Source organism: Tachyglossus aculeatus, chromosome X1 (assembly GCF_015852505.1).
Source record: "Tachyglossus aculeatus isolate mTacAcu1 chromosome X1, mTacAcu1.pri, whole genome shotgun sequence".
Taxonomy (NCBI): domain Eukaryota; kingdom Metazoa; phylum Chordata; class Mammalia; order Monotremata; family Tachyglossidae; genus Tachyglossus; species Tachyglossus aculeatus.
This window is the reverse complement of record NC_052101.1, coordinates 88,985,140-89,005,164: the sequence shown is the minus strand read 5'-3', so window position 1 is coordinate 89,005,164 and position 20,025 is coordinate 88,985,140. Positions and strand designations below refer to the sequence as shown.

At 46.7% G+C, this 20,025-nt stretch overlaps 1 protein-coding gene across 4 annotated transcripts in view; it reads right to left on the bottom strand.

Moving 5' to 3' along the window:
• The window catches only part of IP6K1 (inositol hexakisphosphate kinase 1), an 84,239-nt gene that overhangs the window by 31,892 nt on the left and 32,322 nt on the right, over positions 1 to 20,025 (bottom strand). For 2 of the 4 annotated variants that reach the window (XM_038740700.1, XM_038740702.1), the window contains one exon: positions 12,721 to 12,779. The exons of 1 other annotated variant lie outside the window; for it this stretch is intronic. The gene's annotated coding sequence lies outside the window, so the exon portion shown is untranslated. Of the gene's footprint in view, positions 1 to 8,772; positions 8,939 to 12,720; positions 12,780 to 20,025 lie in introns of those variants that run through there. One more of the 4 variants, XR_005447740.1, reaches the window with a different exon arrangement.

The window sequence follows — 20,025 nt, the reverse complement described above, 5'->3', positions numbered from 1 at the left end:
CCACAACTTGTCTGCCATGTGACCCTGGGCAAGTCACTTTGATTCCCTGTGTCTCAGTTACCTCATCTGTAAAACGGGGATTAAGACTGTGAGCCCCACATGGGACAGGGATGGTGTCCAACCTGATTATCTTGTATCTGCCCCAGCACTTCGTACAGTGCCTGGCACATAGTAAGCACTTAACAAATACCAGAAAAAAAAACATGAACAAGGTGAAATAGAACGCTTGGTGGTTCCTAAACAGTTTGATTTAATTAGCATCTCAGAGACTTGGTGGAGGGAGGAAAAACAAATGGGATACACAGTGCTGCCAAGCTATAAACTCTGGTATGGAAACGTGGGTGGAACGTGACACTATATGCAGGGGACAACAAGCAGTAATGATTTTTAAAAGTGGTTCATGGAATCCCTCTGGATGGAAACTGCAAGCTACCAAAAATTCAGTGTAGGGAATGTTTGAAAAACCATCTGAGCAGGATGGGGTAAAATGCCCAGGCAATATAAGATGATTTGGGGGTGGGGGGGAATTGTAAAAGTGGTCAGGCAGTAATAGTGGAGCCTTCAATTATCCCCACATGGATTGGACTGGCTGAATAATTTATCAGGAAGAGAAGTGGAGGTAAACGTTTTTGGATAGGATAAAGACATTTCTGGAACCCACAAAGAAAGATAATACAGGCTTTCCTTGCCAACCCTGGTTTTTCCAACCACAGTTTTGTTTCTCCCACGCTTGTTTTTCTGTATACCATTTTGGTTACCATGGTGTGCCGTTTTTAGGAACCACAGTTTTCCACAGCCATAGATGTCTTGCTACCTCCCACGCTGAGATCACATCGTGCTTCTCCATCACTGTATCAATAGTTCATTAGCATTACACACGGAACGACTTTAGTGTTGTATCTTCCTCCGCCATTTGTGTCTGGCTTGGGTCTGTCAGCCTCCCCCATTCGATTGGAAGCTCCTTGAGGGCAGGGACCAGGGCTTTTACTACACTGTAGTTTCCCAAGTGCTTAGTGGAGCGCTCAGCCCACAGCATGAGCTCCAGAAATGATATTCAATGTGTTGATTATAATTGCTTAAAAGTTCACTGTTACTGTTAGTTCTCTGGGTAATACTAATGAACTTCCGATTCAACAACTGAGTAGACCAAAAGGAACCTCGGGCAGTGCTGAAGGTCAGAGGTTACAAGCAGTGTGGCCTAGTGGATAGAGCACGGGCCTGGGAGTTAGAAGGACCTGGGCTCCTCATCTGCTGTGTGATCTTGGGTACATCACTTCATTTATAACAATAATAATAATAATGGCATTTATTAAGCACTTACTATGTACAAAGCATCATCATCATCATCAATCATATTTATTGAGCGCTTACTGTGTGCAGAGCACTGTACTAAGCGCTTGGGAAGTACAAACTGGCAACATATAGAGACAGTCCCTACCCAACAGTGGGCTCACAGTCTCAAAGGGGGAGACAAAATCAAACATACTAACAAAATAAAATGGTAATCAGATTGTCCCACATGCGGCTCAGTCTTAATCCCCATTTTACAGACGAAGTGACTGAGACACAGAGAAGCCAAGTGACTTGCCAAGTTCACAAAGCAGACAAGTGGCAGAGCGGGGATTAGAACTCACATCCTCTGACTCCCAAGCCCATGCTCTTTCCGCTAAGCCTCGCTGCTTCTGGAAACCAAAGCCCAGAGAAGTTAAGTGACTTGACCAAGATCACACAGCAGCTTCACACCCTCAAGGCAGTGTTGACTTTACAGCTGAGTGCAGGTGCCCTCTTGCCATCTGAGAGGCGGGTGGGGGAGTGCTCTGAGGAGACCAGGTGGGTACTAACTCCTCCTGGGAGTTAGTTTGAGGGGTTGGTTTGAGTCACTGTAATTTGGGGGGGCCCTGAGGGACCCTGACTCCATAACTGACCTGACATAACTGAACTGATGCAGACTCCAGAGAAGCAGCGTTGCTCAGTGGAAAGAGCCCGGGCTGTTCTAAGCCCTGTTCTAAGCACTGTTCTAAGTGCTGGGGAGGGTACAAGGTGATCAGGTTTTCCCACGGGGGGCTCACAGTCTTAATCCCCATTTTACAAATGAGGGAACTGAGGCTCAGAGTAAAGTGACTTGCTCAAAGTCACACAAATGATAATCGGCGGAGTAGGGATTTGAACCCATGACCTCTGACTCCAAAGCCCATGCTCTTTTCCACTGAGCCACGCTGCTTCTCTAAATGAGCCACACTCATTTCTCCGCACCTCAGTTACCTCATCCATAAAATGGGGATTAAGACCATGAAACCCATGTGGGACATGGATTGTATCCAACCTGATTAGCTTGTATCTACCTCAGCACTTAGTACATAGTAAGCGCTTAATGACCACCAGAAGAAAAAAGAAACCGTGCTCAAGTGGCTAGAAACAAGTTCAAAATGAATTTCCCAGTCCCTAGCTCCCTTTCTATGGAGAACCATCAGTCTTTCCATGTGCATTTTTCAGAAACCTCACCCCTGCAATTGGCAAGGGAAACCTTTACACTGGTTTGAATTCTGAGTAGTGGATAGGACCTGATGCAAGAGGTAGATGTGTGAAAGCCATTCAGCTTGTGACCATCATGTGACCTAACTTCAATTGTTGCCAATTTGTACTTCCCAAGCACTTAGTACAGTGCTCTGCACATAGTAAGCGCTCAATAAATACGATTGATGATGATATTCTTGCTGGGGTAGTGTGGGAAGGTGGGGAGGTGGTGAAGACTCCTCATCCCCTCAAAAAAACCCCCAAAACCCCAACAGTATTTAATTTTAGAAAAGGGAACTATATACTCTTCTTGCCTCCAACCCTAAGTTTATACTGTTCCTCCAGTCTAGACCACCCCCACCACTGGCCCCCCTCTCCCCACTCACCCAATCCGTCAGATGACAAATCTCTCCATCTTTAATAAAACCCCACCTCCTCCAGGAAGCCTTCGCTAAATAATTCACAGCATCTCTTCCATGACAGACCAACACCCATCCTTGGCACTTGAGTACTTTGATCCTATCCTCAGCACTCTTGCCTATGTGGATATTTTAATTTTATTCACATATTTCTCTATTTGTTTATACATTAAATGCACTCTCGCACATATGGATACATATATACGTTCAATTGTTTGCTCAGCTTCCACTAGCTGTTCTTTCTCTGGCTTTCTATCAGTAAACCTTTTTGATTAACCCTCCCCGCCCCCACCAGACTGTACCCATCAGCCAATGGTATTGGTTAACCCCCTTCTGATCACTAGGCACTATGATAAACTCCTTGAGGGCAGAGAATATGGGTCTTGCTACTTGCGTAATCTTTCAAGCACTTAGTATAGTGCCTAGCACATGGAAGGCAGGGCCAATCAACACTGTTAACTGATGATTACCAATTAAAATAAAAAGTTCACTTTACAGAAAAACTGAAAGAGAGGTTGTTAGACATCATTTTAAAGGCCAGAGAAACAGGTTTCCCCCAGAATCCAGAAAACAAAGGGACCACAAAAACCCTGCATGGCTGGCAGGGTAAAAAGATAATCAGAGGGGGGGAAAAAAGCACCCTTTACAAAAATGAGAATGAAAAAAATCCACCAAGGTCAGCTATAAATAGGAAACCAGGCAGGTCAAATAGGGATTTGAAGAGGACGTCAAAATGAATGATAAATAATGTTTCAGATACATCAAAAGCAAGAAGCCAGATAAGGATCAGTGGGGGCCACTTGTTCATGTTGTCAAAGATGAAGAAGGCACAGCCAAGTGACCCAGGTTTCTAAATTCAGTCTTTGTGGAGGAAGATGTTAGAGACATTACCACACTTGAAGTGATCTCGGTGAGACTAGATCCAATGGTGATTACACAATGGTTGAAACCAAATCAATAACTTAGATGGAGTGTGCACTATTCTGTCTTTCTACATTATGTGTGGCCTAGTGGAAAGAGCAAAGGCCTTGGAGTCGGAGGACCTGGGTTCTAATCCAGTTCTGCCACATGCCTGCAGTGTAACCTTGGGCAAGTCACTTCACTGTGTCTCAATTACCTCATCTGTAAAATGGGGACTAAACCTATTCTCTCAGACTGTGAGCTGCATGCGTCCACATGTCCACCTGATTAACCTGTATCTATCCCAGCACTCAGAACTGTGCTTGACATACAGTAACCACTTTACAAATTCCTTTACTATCATTATTATTATTATTATTATTATTATTATGTGTTTTGTCCTAATCTAGTAAATCCTTCCTCATGGGCCCAGCACCAATTTCCCAGTCCCCGTTTTAAACTGTGAGCCCCCTGAGGGCCAGAGTCTCGTCCATCCTTTGTGGTATCCTTTCCCAGTACTTAGCACAGTACGTTGCACATAGCAAACGCTCAATAAACACCACTGTGTGAATGAAGGCTGTAAACAACTAACTTGGCCTGGATGGCACCCATCCAAGAGTTCCATAGGAACTTGGAGGGGAAGCGATGGAGTATCTGGAAAGGAGTGTGCAACCTATTGTTATAGTCACTCTACCGGAAGTCTGGCACATCAGCACTGAAAAACAACTCCCGCCTATTCTTAAGAAGGGTTCCAGAGTTGATTCTGGATGTTACTGACTGGCTAGTCTGACTTCTATAACTGTTAGACTCTATAATTAAGTCTAAGGTCAGTGAGCACTTAGAAAAATACAACGCCTAGGGGAAAAGACAACATGATTTCGCTAAGAAATTTCTTTAAGAAGAAACCATGCCTCCCAAATCTCCTGGAGTTCTTTGAAGGGATAGAGGAGAGTGGATATATTAAGATTTCCCAAAGGCTTTTGACAAGGTTCCATATTTAAAAGGTCTTTAAAAAAAATCCTTAGCAATCGTGGGATTGGAGGGAATGTTCCGTCATGGATAGAAAACCGGCTAAAAGCTAAGAAACAAAGGGTAGGGATTAAACTCTTCAGGACGGAGAGATGCAAAAAAAAAAAAAATAGGGGAGGCCCCCAGGGACTGGTGCTAGGACAGGTTTTGGTTCACTTTTTTTTTTTTTTTTTACAAATGACGTGGAAAAGGGAGTGTGCAATGAAATCTCCAAGTCTGCCAATGCACTAAGCTCTTCCAGGTGGTGAAACATGACGCGGACAGAGATCAAATATACGAAGATCTCACAAAACTGGGTAGGTAGGCTGAAAAAGGGCAGGTGAGCTTTAAGGTGAGCAAGTGCAAAGTAACAAATGCACCGCGGGAAATGAATCCAAGTTACAACTCCATGCCGATGGGCTCTGAGCTAAAAGTCATGACTCAAGAAAAAAAAACCAAATTTGAGACATTGCTGATTGTTCTTTTACCTCATTAGTTCAATGGGTGGCAGGAGCACAAAAGGCCAACTAAATGCCTGGCCTCAGCAGGAAAATGAAAGGTAGAGTTTTGCCACTACATAAAACCATGGTTCGCCCACATATACTAGGAAGGAACAGCCACAAAAATAATTGTGTGTGTGTTGGGTGGTGAGGGTGGGGATGCAGGGAAGGGATAGACTGAAAAGGTTGGGGCTCTTCAGAGTGGAAAGCCAAAAGCAGAGAGAGGATATGAATGAAGTCAATAAAGTCATAAAGGGTTTGGACAGGGTGAACACAGAATTGTTGACCAAATCCTAAAATAACAGGATGAGGAAGCAAGCATTGAAGCTTAAAGGTGGTAGATGCAAAATAAGCAAAAGGAAACACTTCTTCAGTGGGTGGTAAGCCTATGGAATCTATTTCCACCGGAAACTGTGCAGGCAGAAACTATCATTAGATGCAACAAGAAAGGCTGGGACCAATTCACAGGTGAGCAGTCAGCAGCAAGGCATAGTGGATAGAGCAGAAGGTCATGGGTTCATTCATTCATTCGATCGTATTTATTGAGTGTTTACTGTGTGCAGAGCACTGTACTAAGCGCTTGGGAAGTACAAGTTGGCAACATATAGAGACGGTCCCTACCCAACAGCGGGCTCACAGTCTAGAAGGGGGAGACAGGCTACAAAACAAAACATATTAACAAGATAAAATAAATAGAATATGTACAAATAAAATAGAGTAATAAATATGTACAAACATATATACATATATAAAGGTGCTGTGGGGAGGGGAAGGAGGGGGCTCAGTCTGGGAAGGCCTCCTGGAGGAGGTGAGCTCTCAGTAGGGCTTTGAAGGGAGAGTTCTAATTCCGGCTCCGCCACCTGTCTGCCGTGTGACCCTGGGAAAGTCACTTCACTTCTCTATGCCTCAGTTCTCTCATCTGTAAAATGGCGATTAAGACTGGGAGCCCCATGTGGGACAGGGACCGTGTCCAACCTGATTTGCTTGCATTCACTCCAGCACTTAGGACAGTGCCTGGCACATAGTAAGTGCTTAACCAATACCACAGTTATTATTACTGTTATTATTAACGTTGGGTTACTAGAAAGCAAGCTGGAGATTGAGGGATAGGAGTCAGGGATATTAGAAGGTAGCTTTCTAACATTAGCATGTGGGTCAAGGACAGCAACCACCACACGGTTCCTCCAAGGATCACGTTACCACTTGGAGATACAGACCATTGGGCCGAATTCCCCTTTGGTCTGACCCCCAAAATGCATTTCTTTATGTTCTTAGAGCAGCCAAAACATCTTTTGTTGATACAGGGAGTCCTCAGACTTAAGACACAATCAATTGCTGAAGACTGTATCTCAATTTGAAATGCAAGTCACATTCAATTTTCCCGTAAGGGAAGAGGTTATAAGTGGGGGATAGGTCCCCGGGCACACTTATTTTTTACCAAAATTCCCTCTAACTGTGTCTTCAGTTGATTAAAGCTGAGTAATATAGTTGCCTTAATGTATTTTACATCGTAAATAGCAATCGTTGACATTAAAATCACACTGAGAGTTCAAAATACAGTACATAAAAGAAATGTAATAGTTTGGCACTGTAAAATGTCCATTTCCTCTACCTACAAATGATCTAAAACACAGAGAAATTTTAAACCCTTTATTTTCTTTATTTTTTTTTACAAAAAAAAATTGGTGAGAGAGAAAGCGAGTGTGCAAGGGTGAGAGAACACTTTATTCCTGGTTGTTTTTATGGCGGGAGGGAGGAAGGGAGGGGTGCTACAGTTGATAGTGGGCATCTTTGTACAACACCATGGGTACACATTCAACAAATTTGGTCCAAACATTGCTACTTAGGTGTTACCTCTACCACTTGCATCAAGACTTTGCTTGTCTGTTCTCTTGGTTCCTCGAGGGCCGGACACTTGGCTGGAGGGGAAAGGGTGTGGGGAGGAGGGAAGTAGGGGGACGTGTTGGGCAGGTTTCAGGGGGTGGACTGGGGCAGAGAAGAATTTGTGGATCTAAACCCCTTGTACGTGGGTGGTGATGGTGGGGAGATGGAGTCTGGGAAGCAGCTGCTTTAAATGAATTGCCTCCTCCCCTGAAGACAGCCCACCTGACATAGGGAAAAGAGGTTGGGAGGAACCAGACTGCAGTCTGTTCAGCCATCAATCAATCTTCCAGGCCCCTTACCCTAACCCACCCCATCCAGCCCTAGGCTGGGGGGGAAGCCGGCAGGAGCAGCATTAAGCAGAGGTGGTGGTGGAGGGGAATGGAGGGGGCAGGCTCAAGGAATGCATACTTTACTAGCTGGGTGTTACGCTGATATACACACAGAGGTGTCGTATGTGCACTTGGAACTCAGATAGTCAAAAATAAGTCCACATTCTACCTAGCATATCAAATAACCGGTAGTTTGGGCTGAAGAAATTTGTGTGCGAAAAGCTCAGCACACTCCTGCCTCAACGCTCCAGGGGTCGGAGTCAAGGGGGCTGGCTGTCGCACAAGAGTCCCTGCTTTGTTTGGCTCTGAGGAGGGTGGGAAGGGAGAGGGGACCCAAGGGGAAGGATTGAGTTTGTCCTTCATGGCCATTGGTGGGCTTACAGGTCAGGGGATTTTGGAAAGTGCTCCCGGCTGCTTCCCCAAGGAAGTAGCCCTCCAGACTGGAAGCTCCCTGTGGGCAGGGAACATAACAACCTACTGTTATACAGTACTCTCCCTAGCTCTTAGTACAGCGCTCTGCACACGGTAAGTGCTCACTAAATATGACCGGTTGGTTGATGGATTGATTGATCGAAAGGATGCCAGGGAACTACAAGGCACACATACAGGTGATAGGCAGGCTCCAGAAATAGGACAAGGTACTGACTTGGGACCTTCCAACCACCCTCCCTGCCTACTCCTTGCGTACTCCAGATTCAGGATCCAGCTTTCAGATTTGGACAGTTGTAACGTGGCAAGCATCCCTTCAACTTGAGAAGTCTCGTCCTAAAAACCTTTCGCCTGGGCAGGGGAGGACTGCCGACTCTGGCAATGGACCTCCCGGGGCGGGGGAGCCAGAAGCTTGACTTGAGAAGGAAATGACTGCCTGATCGTCGTCTGTCTACTGCTGCAATCCGACACATGCTGCGTGAGAGACTTCACCAGACTCCGTTCGGCAGTAATGCGTGTTTTCCCTGCGTGTTAGGGGGTGTTCATCTGACCACCTTAGCCTGCTTGGATACAGCACATTGCGGCGTCGGGAGAGATGGTCTGCGTGCATGTGCACGGTAGACGCGGCTGCTACTACAACCTGAGTTTTCCTCATGGTGGAGAAGCAGCCCCTGGAATTACAGAGGGCACCTCAGCAGGTGGTAGAGGAAGTTCTCTAGGATGGGAGGCGGAGGGAGATTTGGACCCCTACCACCTCTCCCCAACATCCCCCCCACCCCATCCCCAGTGAAGGAGCAGGGAGGTGGTCTAGGCACACCTCCCTGGGGTGTCGACAGGGAGGACAGAGAAGGACTGGCTGGCTACTGGAGGGGCACGCTCATGAGTGTGGTTGATTTCTTTCTGGGCGGTGCCACGGGAGCAAGGCCAAAGTAGCCGGGCGGGTCTCCAACTAGGCCTAAAATGAATCAGGTAGAGAGAAGAAAAAAAACACACACAAAAAACCCACAAAAATCCATGAGAGGGCTGTTGGAGACGATGCAGGAAAAATGTTAATCTGCTGGAGGTACTTGATTTCGGAAAGATCCACAATCCATATTTAGCCCCTGTCAAGGAAGACTGAGAGCCCTGTGAAGGAGTGCCGGGCAAGCCTCTAGCCAGGAAAAAACCTTCCCCACTTACCCTTTAAAAGAAAGTGGAGGGTAAGGCAGGAGCCTGAGGAAGGTCATGTGACACCACACCCAGGACAGTGCATTGCACCCAGCGGGGATTCCATGAACACTGTGGCAACTCCAAGCACCCAAGGCAACAGCAGCCATTAGCCACCAGGCAAGAGGAGGCCCCAATAACTCTTGGAAACTAAAAGTATCAGGTGTCTTCTTTCTCATTGGCTTTTGGTCATCCTCTCTTTTAGAGAGCTCCACTTCCTTCACAAAAGCAGGAGGGCTCCCTGAGCAAAAGAGGAGCAGGTCCAGCCCACCTCTTCACTTGTCTGCAGGGCAATGGGCCCAATTGGCCTAAGCCACCACCCCTCTCTGCTCCTCCCCCCAAGGGTAAGGGCTTCCCTGCAATTTAAGGAGTGAAGAGATTGTGCCCCAAGGCTGTCATGCCTAAGGGTGATTGGGAACCCTCTCCCAACTCCAAAGTGTATGTGCAGCAAAGAAAAGTGGGGCAAAATCTGGCCTGGGCCTAGGTCTATAGCCAAACTTCAGGGAGGTGAGAAACAGAAGACCCGGTGGCAACAGCACGGGACCTTCCTTTTGCGTGCGAGTCATTTTTTGGTCTTTTGGCCCCGACTCCAAAGAACACACTGGGGAGAGGACTCCCCCGCAAGGCCAGTGGAAGGTGAGGTCTCAAAGGAGCCACAGGAAACCTAAGAAAGAGGCACTCCCCTAGTCCTGCAGGTTTCAGCAAGAAGGACGGAAGGTAGGAGGGAAGGAGGGAGGTCACCCTTCTCAGGGTGGAGATGTGGAGGGTAGGCAGGAGTGCTGGCCCAGGTGGAAAAGGCTTCCATGGGCTAGGTCCCTCAGGTCTTCAGAGTAAAGTGGCATGAGAAACACTGATGGAAAGAGGGGCTGGCTTCTCTGGGGTCATCGGAGAGGCACAGTCTGATCTCCTGAGAAAGCGATCTGCTCTCCAGAAGGCATCCAGCGAGGAGCGGCTACCAAAGTGATCATCTGGTGTATGACTTATTCCCCACTGGACAGCAGATGGTTTCTCCATGTTACTTTAAGAACTGGTTCACTTGCTCCCGGCAAAAATGGCACCATTTTGAACAATGCCTCTGTCTTGTACTGTAGGGTAAGCTAGTTTTAGAGGGGCCTGAGTTGCCCCACTGTATGATATAGGGGGTGAAGGGCAGACAGGTGAGTCACCCAGTCTACCTCAGGTTCAGGTTCCCCTATATCATAGTGCCTGCTGGCCCACAAATCCCCGGCCAATCTCCCTGTGTCTCCTCCGAAGGTCAGAAGGAAATGGGGAAAGCTCCATCTCTCGGGGCAGAGCCATCAGGGATCTCTGGCTATAATTCTCCAAACTTTCGCTAAATCAGAGGCTCCTTGAGGGCAGGGATCATGTCTACTTATTCTAATGCCTGCTCTCAGGTGCACCGCACAGTGCTCTGCACCCAGTAAGCGGCCAATCATCGGTGGACTCTAAACGTCTTATGTGTCCAATAGAAAGGTAAAGGGAAGTTTCCTAAGCAGGGGACGACTCCCCTTTGTTCCAACCTTGGAACGGGGTGATTGGGTAGCGACCCCACCTGCCACAGGTGAAATAAATCCTCATGGTGTTCAAGGAAGGGCAGCGGGGCAAGGGACTGTCCCCTAAATCCAGGAGTGTGGAGCAGCCAGGAGGAGCACAAAAGGAATGTAGATCCCGATCACTGGGACCTGAAATCTTCTGGCTACTGCTTGCTGGGGGGCGAAGGGCGGGAAGCAGAGGGTTCTGTGGCAACCTGACTGGGGTTTTCCAGGCCCCTTTGGAAGCAGATAGGAAGAAAGGTCCCACTACTTGATGAGTGAGGCTCCCCTGAAACCACTAGGGGAAAGAGGGTGGAGCAGTATGGGAGGCAGGGTGGCCCGGTGGATAGAGTGAGGCACTGGGAGTCGGGAGACCTGGGTTCTGAGCCCAGCTCTGCCACTGGCCTGCTGGGTGACCTTGGACAAGTCACTTCCCCTCTCTGGGCCTCAATTTCTTCATCTGAAAAATGAGGATCAGATTCCTGCTCGCCTTACCTCAGACTATGAGCCCCAAGTGGGACAGAGACTCTGTCTGATCTGAGAGTCCTGTATCTATCTCAGCACTCGGCACAGTGCTCGGCTCATGAAAAGCACTTAATAAATACCAGAACTAACTCACCTAACTCTGCACACAGTAAGCATTTGATAAACACCACTGATTGATAACCTGGCTATCCTTTGAAGGGAAAAGGGAGCCATCGCCAATCAATCAATCGGATTTACTTAGCACTTACTGTGTGCAGAGCACTATGCTAAGTGCTTGGGAGAGTACAATATAACAGAGTCGGTACACTTGTTTCCTGCCCACAACGAGCTTACAATCTAGAAGGGCCACTGGTTTCCAGAGGAAACTCCCTTCTCAGTCAAGCATCACTACATACGGAGGCGTTGGAGAGGGAAAGAGAATAAGCCCAGATCCCAGGTGTTGGAATCCAGGAGGCAGGAGGAAATGTATAAATTATTTGTTCATATTAATGTCTGTCTCCCACTCTAGACTGTAAGCTCGCTGTGGGTAGGGAATGTGTCTCCCAACTCGGTTGTACTGTACTCTCCCAAGCACTTAGTACAGTGCTGTCTGCACACGGTAAGCACTACCAGCCCAGGACCAAAACTTACCCAAGAAGAAAATCTCTAAGGACTGTTCTTATGCATGAAAAGGCTGCCTCCTAAAAGAGTGTGCCAAGCTAACCAGTTTGGGTGGGAAACTGGAAGGGGAGGAGGTGGAGAAAGAGGAGGTGGGGGAGGAGGAGGAAGGGAGTGTCCCTTTTTCCACCAAGAGCACCATAAACCAACAGCCCTTGAAGCAGCATGTCAGGAGGTAAGGATTATTGTCCCTAATTTACACATGGGAAACTTGATGCACAGCGAAGCTTACACCTTGCACAAGGTCACCCGGTAAATTGACCGGGATCACCCAATAAAACCACAGAGGAACTGAGATTGAAATACTCAGCTCCTGGGTCTTAGCCCACAAAATAAGCACTTTGACTTGCTACTGGAAGGATCTTTCTTCCCTGAACAGCATGCACAAAATTCCCCTTCCAGGTCATACATTCCACTGCTAAAAATAGCCCATTTGCCTCAGTGCAGACCCTAATACTGCCTCAGCTAAGAGCCTGGCAAAGGCAGAGGGCCTGCCTATTTAGATGCGGTCCTGAATGAAATGGTTGGTTCCACAGCTGCACCGAGGGCAGTGCAGCCTAGTGGAAAGAGCCCAGGACTGGGAGTCAGGACACCCAAGTTCTAGTCCTGGCTCCACCACTTGCCTGCTGGGTGACCTTGGGCAAGTCACTTCACTTCTCTGAGCCTCAGTTTCCTCATCCACTAAATGGAGGTAAAATACCTTTTCTTCCCTCCCTCTGACGGATTTGACGATCTTGTATCTACCCCGGCTCTCACCCCAGCGCTTGTCACAGAATCCACGCTTATTGAATCCCTCCTTTATTCTAAAATTTGACCAGAATACCAAAGAAATTAGAATAAACTGCAGTTTTCCTACCATTGGAAGATGAAAGTGAAGGTCTGGACCCAAATTTAGGTATATTCGGCCAGGAGAAGCTGGAAGAATTAAATAAAACTATTAGGCGACCACTTTCCAAACATGAAACGTTATCGTTTTACAGGGGATACTCACTACAAGTAACGGCAACAATACTTCATCTGTCACTGCAAATCACTCTTTCCAAATGACTTATACTGCTTTTGGGTAATTCTGCTGATACCAAGACATGCTTGGAGCTGGAGTGTTTGCAAAATAACCATACCTTGAGGGAAACTGCAGAGTGATTGAAAAATCAACGTTGGTAGCTAGAGACATGGCAATCACACACTCGCCATTCCTACATAAAAATGTGTTGTTTGTCCCTCTGGGAGTAGATGTTTGGCCAATTCTGAATTTCTTTGGAAATATCCAGTCAGATATGCCCAATTATGACATTTGCCCACAGCACACCTTGTCCATTTGGCCAAGTTTACTACATGGAATCCAAAATGATTTTAGTGGATCCACTGTCTCCTGACATGTATAAACACCATTTCCATTTATTTTTTTGCATTCCAGTTTAAACCACAGTAACCTGAAATGGAAAAACATTCTCCTAAGGAATCAGAGGAATGACCAACCCTGAAAGGGCAGCATTCTAAAGGCACATGGAAGCAGCCTTATACAAGGTGCTTGTGGAACTTTCATGGAAACTTTTCTGGACCCTTTCAATCGACACGAAGGCAAGCCACCTTGAAGTAAGTAGGGTCTAGGAGGATCTTCTCAGAAGATACTTTTGTTTAACTCTGTTTGCATTTGCCACCGACATGTCCTTGCGTGAGTTACTACATGTTGCGTGCCATATTTATAAGCCGCTTTCACCTTCCCTCCCTTCATCTTGTTCTGCAGGTTCACTCCTGCCTGCCTCCTGGAGACACATTCGCAAGGCATCCCAGGACAGGGCATGAATGTTGGTTGGTGCACAGAGGTGTTTCTCCACAGTAAACTTGGGAGAGGTTCTTCCTCCTCACTCTCTAAGGTCACCAATGACCTCCTTAAAGCCAAGAAGCAGCATGACCTAGTGGAAAGAGCCCGGGACTGGAGTCAGAGGACTTGGCTTCAAATCCTGACTCTGTTGCTTGCCTGCTGTGCGGCCTTGGGCAAGTCACTTCTCTTCACTTAGCTTTAGTTGCCTCATCTGTATCATGGGGATTCAATACCTGTTCTCCCTCCTTTGACTGTGAGCCCCATGTGGGATAGAGACAGCATCCAGCCTAATTAGCTTGTATCTACCCCAGCGCTTAGCATAGTGCCTGGCATACTGGAAGCGCTTAACAAACATCACAATTATTATTACAGTTGTTATTATGTCCAATGGGCTATATTCTGTTCTGATCCTCCTTGACCTCTCAGACACTGTGGACTATTTCCTCCTCCCTGAAACACTACCAGGCCTTGGTTTTGCTGACATGATGTTAACTTGGTTCTCCTACCTCTCTGATCGCTCCTTGTTCACGGTCTTGTTCGCTGGCTCCTCTGATACCCTGCAGCCTCTAGTTGTACGTGTTCCCCAAGGCTCTGTCCTGGGTCCCACTCTCTCGAGGAGCTCTCACTGGCTCACAGGGCTTCAGCCACCTCTATGCAGAAGACTCTCTGAAATCTCTCTCTCAGCCCCGACCGCTCATCTGATCTACAACCCGACATTTCTTTTCCAGGACACTTCCACTCGGATGTCCAGTCGCTACCTCAAATTTAACCTGCCCAAACCTGAACTAGTCATCATTCCTCCTCCACCCTTGTCTCGTCCCAATTTTCCCATCTCTACCGATGAGGGCACTGTCCTCCTGATTCCAAAAGCCCACAGCCTGGGTGTCACCCTTGCCTCCTCACAATCTTTTCAACTCCCACGTTCAAGTTACTGCTAAATCCTGCTGGTCTTTACTACCCAATATTTCCCGTATCAGCCCATTCCTCTCCACCCAGTCTGCTAATCACCTTGGTCTGAGCTCTTGAGTTATCATGGCTGGACTGTCGTATCTACCTCCTCTGGGGTCTCCTTGAACCCAGCCTCTCCCTCTTCCAATCTATATGATCTGCCAGGCACAGACCATCTTCTTGAAGCATCACCTCCCCCCTCCTCAAATCCCTCCGTTGGCTTCCCGTTTCCCTCCGCATCAAGCAAAATCTCCTCACAATCAGCTTCAAGGCTCTCCAGCAAATCTTCCCATCTTACATGCAAGATTTCTCCATTCGCTACTTTCCAGCTTGCTCTCTCTGTTCTTTCCAAACCAACCTTGTAGCTGCATTTTGCTCTCGACTCTCCCGCCTCGGGCCCCTGGCTCACTCTGTTCCACCGGTCAGGAATTCCCTCCCATGCCTAATCTGACAGACTCCAACTCTCTCTACATTCAAAGCCCTCCTAAGCCCACCTCCTCCGCCAAGCCTTTCTCCCAACACCCCAACACTCATCAACCCATCAGCCACCTCTAACATTTACATTTTAATTTACAACTTCTCTCAACACTGATGTACATGTGTCTGGTCGATTGTACATTCTACTTATTCTGATTAGCCCATTTGAAGAGATTTTTATGTCTGTCTCCCCTGTTAGACTGTAAGCTCCCTGTGGGTGGGGAGCATATCTTACACTTTCTTTCTATGGTACTTCCCCCAAGTTCTTAGTACAGGGCATTCGTGGGTGCTCAATATATTACTACAGGTACTACTACTGCTGCTCCTTGGAGAAGTAACTTAGGGAGATAATAATAATAATAATAGTAATGGTATTTACTAAGCGCTTACTATGTGTGAAGCACTGCTCTAAGCGCTGGATCACATAGAAGAGATCCACGGTACTTCCCCCAAGTGCTCAGTACTATGCTTTGATGGGTGCTCAATATACTACTACTCCGTGGAGCAAGAGTTTGGGGGAGATCATATAAAAGAGATTTTGGGGCTATGAGGGTAAGACCTGAATTGGCTGGAAGCCTCACGAAAGTGACTGGTACAATGAATTTTGAATCTGTTTAGCCAAATAGTCCCCTTTTCTTAGAGGCCAGTGCAGTCGGGATTCAACACATGCTCAGCACTTCCATCTTGACTGCCCAGAGAAGTAGGCAGGGAACATGTCTACCAATTCTGTTGTACTGGACTCTCCCAAGCGCTTAGTACAATGCTCAGCAACCAGCAAGCGCTCAATAAATATTATTAATTGATTGGTCGGCTGATATATAGCTTGGAGACTGAGGGACTGATGAAAAGAACTGCAATGCCAGCTTTCTTTACTAAACTACAAAAAACTCATTTCTGGCAGCTGGACCTTACATACCCTAAGAGCAGAGTTTAAGGGTGGGGCTCTGTTGTAGAAAGAGGGGGAAAAAAAATCACCTAGTTACCAATCCAAAATGCTTGCCAATTCCTTTAAGGAAAACAGCCGCCTCTCTTCCGGTTGGCCAACAAAGAAGTTACAGTCATTGTTGGTCAACATGGCCCTAGATGGAATCTTGCCCTAGCTCAATTTCTTCTTAAAAGGGGTCAGACCACCCAATGTCAATCTGAGGTTTCAAAGGGGAGGTTAAAAAATAAGCTGTGCGTGCTAGACCGAAGCTTCCTCCTTCTACTTTATAATCAACCTCTTCCCCCCTGGATATTTTTCTCTCTGTGTTCAAATATGCTCAGATCTCCCCTTGTTCTTTGGGAAATGCATTTTTCCTGGGTCTCGGGGGTGTGGTCCACTGATTTCAGTGCTTGGGAGTTCATGGCCCCGGACGGGTCCTCCTGGCAGCAGATTTCCTATCTGGCTATTGAGTCTTCAGAGGGCAAACCCACTGCTGCAAGCGAAGAGGAGCCGCCTTAGGCAAAAAGTGGCATCAAGCACTGCCCGGTAACCAGCGCTGACCTACATGTGCCCAGGCGCCGCCCACCAGGCCTCCTCAGAATGCGGGGGATGGACCAGGGCCGCGGCTCACCCGGCGCTTTCCATGGGAGACTCCATCGCTGCCCTTCTATTCAACCACTTCTCCCCGTCCTCTGAGGTCCCTGTTCGCTCAGTTCTTCTCTGACTCTTTTTTAACTTTGACCATTTTTAACTTTTAGGAACACCTTTAGTAAAGGTGCCTAAACAAAAACAATAACAATTATTATTATTATTATTATCATTATTAATAGCAACAATAATAATAGTGGTATTTGTTAAGCGCTTACCAGATGCCAAACACTGAATTAGGCACCAGGGTAGATACAAGATAATCAGATCAGCACAGTCCCTGCTCCACATGGGGCTCACAGTGTAAGGGGGAAGAAACACTAGTACTGAATCCCCATTTTACAAATGAGGACACTGAGGCACAAAGGCATGGAGTAACTTGCCCAGGTCACTCAGCAGGCAAGCGGCAGAGCTGGAATTAGAACCTGGGTCTCCTGACTCTCAATCCCATGCTTTTTTCCCCTAGGCCATGGTGAAAGTCTCTTTTCTATATTATCTCCCTGGACCTTTCTGTTGTGTCAGACACTGATGTTCTTACCAGCCACAGTCTCTATCCTGAACTTCTGTCATGAGCATTTCTCAGGTTTTCTCTCTCCTTTTCAAATATTCTTTCAGAAGTTCTTCCTCCTTCCTCCCCCTCTTTTCTTGGCATGTCACTCAAATCCAAGGATCGTCCAAGGACCCTTGGTTTCTTTCTTTTCCTTTTTTCCAGTCCTTCCCCAGAAGGTTTTTTGGTCTTCAACTGCACATCTCCCCAACTGTCAGCCCCACACTTTGAGCTGTGGCTCAGACACCTCTGCCTCACAGTGTCTCCCCACATCTCCCTGAGCACAACATGGTGGAGACTATTTTATGCGAGCCAATACTGACATTCTAGTGTCCTCAAATCTTGCCACCTCTTCCACCAAAATTCTGTTCAAATACTCAGTACCTCTCCTTTCCAATCTCTATGACCTTGTATCTAAAACCACCGCAATCTTCTCCCAGTTCCTTCTAAGAGGCACAGGCAAATTAATCTCTCTCAGCTGTAACCACATTGCCCACCTCTTGAAATCTTTACACTGACTCCCTAATGACTTTTAAATGAAATGGAAACTTCCTGTCTTGACCCTCAAAGGGTATCTATCACTCTTTCCCTGTTTTCATTTCTTCCCCATCCTCCCTGAATTTCCTATCTCTGCTCCAGCCAAGGACACCTCTTATCATCTGTTTCCTTTTACCTCCTTTCTCTGAGCCTCTCTGTGCATTCTCCCAAACTGCACTACATACTTGAGACAACCTCTAATTGGCCTTATTATTATTAGCATTACTAATTTACTAGTTTCTACACTCCTACAATATCTTGGATACTCTACAGAACCGCTCACATGACAGGATTTATTTGCTGAGGAGATTAAAGACCAAAAAAACCCATGTAAACTCACACAGGCGTGCGTGCATGCACACACACGCACACACACACACACTCCCCACTGAAAGCAGGGGATGACATAGCTTTTTTCACGCTAATGATATGTCAGTAATCTTACAAATTACCACTCACCCAAAAACCCTTCTTGCTCAAAATAACAAAATGTCAAAGACAGATAACAAAATTGTTTATTGGTTTCTCCCTATGTCTGTCTGCTACTCTAGAACACATATACTCCAATCCTTTCTCAATTGCTCTTTTTAATTTCAAACGACATCTACTCCCCTACCTTGGCTGGCCCTTGGAAAGAGAGACTAGATAGTCATTGCCATTCCACTTAGCACATTTCCCCTTCTGTTTTTCCAATTGTTAAGGGGACATTATTGCTGCTGCTTTCAGTTAATCTGTTACCACTTATTAATGGTAGCAACTGACAGCGTGCTCCACTCCGCAGAAACACAATAAAACAACACACCTACACACAAAATATCTGGTCTTAAGGAGCACACTGTTGTGTCAACCAGAGTGGCCCCTTCCACTCCTCTACACTGTAAGCTCATTGTGGGCAGGGAATGTATCTGTTTTATTGTTATACTGTACTCTCCCAAGCGTTTAGCGTATGGGCTCTGAACGCAGTAAGAGCTCAATAAATACGACTGACTGACTGACTTCCCCAAGCAGACCATTCCAACCTGACAGGGCTTTCTCTAAGGCTCCAAAATGTTCAAATTGGGTCCACAAGCCATTTTCTCAGATTTTTCCGCTTCCCGAGAAGAGCTTTCTTAAAATCTCCAAAAAAACTGGAAAAGGGAGGAAGGCCGAGGGGATACCAGTACATTTACCTTCTTTCAGTAACAGAGGCTGTATTCAGAATGCAGCTGGCCATGTTCCCCCAAGTAAAGGAATCCAAGTCCCAAATAAACATGGCTACTTTTTTTTTTCCAACTGGCAAAGCGAGTACACTAAGCTTGCTTTGAGACAAACTTTCCACTTTGGCTAAGGGAAAAGAGTCTTCAGTTCAAATTCTACAAATGATCAGGAGCAAGGTTTCCCCGGGAGAGGCCAGGAACACTCGGAGACCTATGGTGGCTCCCGCAAGAGCATTCAGAGCCAAGAAGATGTTCCTGGAGGAGGGAGGCTTGAAGGGAAAAACTGAGGCTTTTCCAACAGGATATTTGGCTTGCGGGCAGAGCAACCTGGAGACCAGAACATGTCTGGTGGGGCTGCAGGAAACATTAAGCATATATAATGAAAGAGTTCATGAAATTCAACCAGATGCCAAAGGGCTCCTTAGGGGGGAAAAAAAATATTGAAGTCGCAGACTTGGAGGTGGAAAGAGTTACAAAAAGGCCTTTTGTGGGGGCTAGAAAGAGCTAAGAATCGATGTTGGGTCCAATCTTCAACCTCCTCAATGGCGATCCCACAGTCAAGTGGGCCAGGAGGCCGATCGCAGTTAGAGGATGCTCTCCCGAAAGCTTTGGGAGCATTAACGAGGGCAGGAACCCAACATAAACTAGACAGCAGGAAGTCAGGAAGGAAATGAAAGGGAGATCTGGCTTGGAAAAACATTCACCCTGCAGATATAGAACGGGGGAAGCTTAGAACAGGAAAGGAGAGGCAGGGAGAGAGCTCAAGAATATAGGGTGCAGTATATCTAGGGTGCAGTAACAGAAGCAACTTAGCTAGTTTCTCTCAGCTAAATCAGAACAGGCAAAAAATAGTGAGCTTTAGGGAGAGAGGTCAGCAGCAGCAGCAGCAATAAAGAAACGTCAAATACATGACGAGCTGTTGCAGAAGTCACATTTAAAATGGAGCAATGCTTTGGAGACTTTTCTGTATACACATTTCCTCTAGCAGGGGAAAAAGCGTTAGCTTTAAGAAATCAGCAAAGAGAATTCTGGTTTTTGTCAGCTTTACACATTCTTCA